At 36.6% G+C, this 1,101-nt stretch overlaps 1 protein-coding gene across 5 annotated transcripts in view; it reads left to right on the top strand.

Annotated features, from left to right (window-relative positions):
* BCAT1 (branched chain amino-acid transaminase 1, cytosolic) overlaps nt 1–1,101 on the top strand; it is a 164,276-nt gene that overhangs the window by 93,562 nt on the left and 69,613 nt on the right. The window lies entirely within an intron of this gene.

Below are 1,101 nucleotides of genomic sequence, written 5' to 3'. Positions count from 1 at the left end.
TCACTTGTCTCTGGTATCTGCTAGGCAGCGGTGGCTTGAGAGTGGGTGATATTGAGGGATAATTGATGGAAGGAGATTGAATGTGGCTGGCGGGTAAAGAGAGTGGGAACATATGGAGACATTCGGAGTAAGAGAGTGAGGTAGGGTGCTTTTGCTATAGCCTAGCCATTCTGTTCTCTACTAAGTGTTGTGGGGTTACCAGGTTTTCTACGAGGCTGTATGAATGCACAAGGTAGAGAGATATATAGGGCCATGGAATAAATACCGAAATGTTTTCTTTGGTATCCTTGATACCTTTCGAAAGCCTTTTAAGGATCTAGATAATAAATTTTGTGAATTGCAGTCTCTCTGACCAGTTTTAAAGAATAGGGACAATTTTAAAAAGTCATCTACTTTCATAAGGTTTTTGACATTTTAAGATAATTGAACCTTTTTTTTTTTTTCAACTTTTAAGTTCCAGGGTACTAGTGCAGGTGTGTTATATAGGTAAACGTGTGCCATGGTGGTTTGCTGCACAGATCAGCCCATCACCTATTAAGCTCAGCATCCATTAGCTATTCTTTCTGATGCTGTCCCTCCTCATGCCCCTCCCGACAGGCCCCAGTGTGTGCAACTTCCTACATGTGTCCATGTGTTCTCATTGTTCAGCTCCCACTTAGAAGTGAGAACATGCAATGTTTGGCTTTCTTTTAAAACTATTTTTAACTTTATGATAGGAAGAAGTACTTTTTTAAGTTGGTTGAAACATTGTTACTGATCTTAAAGCACTACCTTCCAGTTATTCTGAGATACTTTTTCAGTCTAAGATCTGATACTCCTATTCCTGGTTTGTTGAGAGTTTTTGTCATGAATGGATGTTGGATTTTTGTCAATTGCTTTTTCTGAATCTCTTGACATGATTATGTGGTTTTATACTTTATTACATTATTAATGAATGAATTATATCAATTTATTTTTGGATGTTAAATCAACCTTACTTTCCTAAGCTAAATCCTACTTGGTCATTGTGAATAATCCATTTTTTTATCTCTTGCTGTATTCAGTTTGCTAATGTTTTAATAAGTTTTGTGTCACTGTTCATGAAATATATTGATCTAGTTT

The sequence above is a fragment of the Mandrillus leucophaeus genome, unplaced genomic scaffold (genome assembly GCF_000951045.1).
Source record: "Mandrillus leucophaeus isolate KB7577 unplaced genomic scaffold, Mleu.le_1.0 Scaffold461, whole genome shotgun sequence".
Taxonomy (NCBI): Eukaryota; Metazoa; Chordata; class Mammalia; order Primates; family Cercopithecidae; genus Mandrillus; species Mandrillus leucophaeus.
This window is presented reverse-complemented; position numbering and strand designations above follow the sequence as displayed.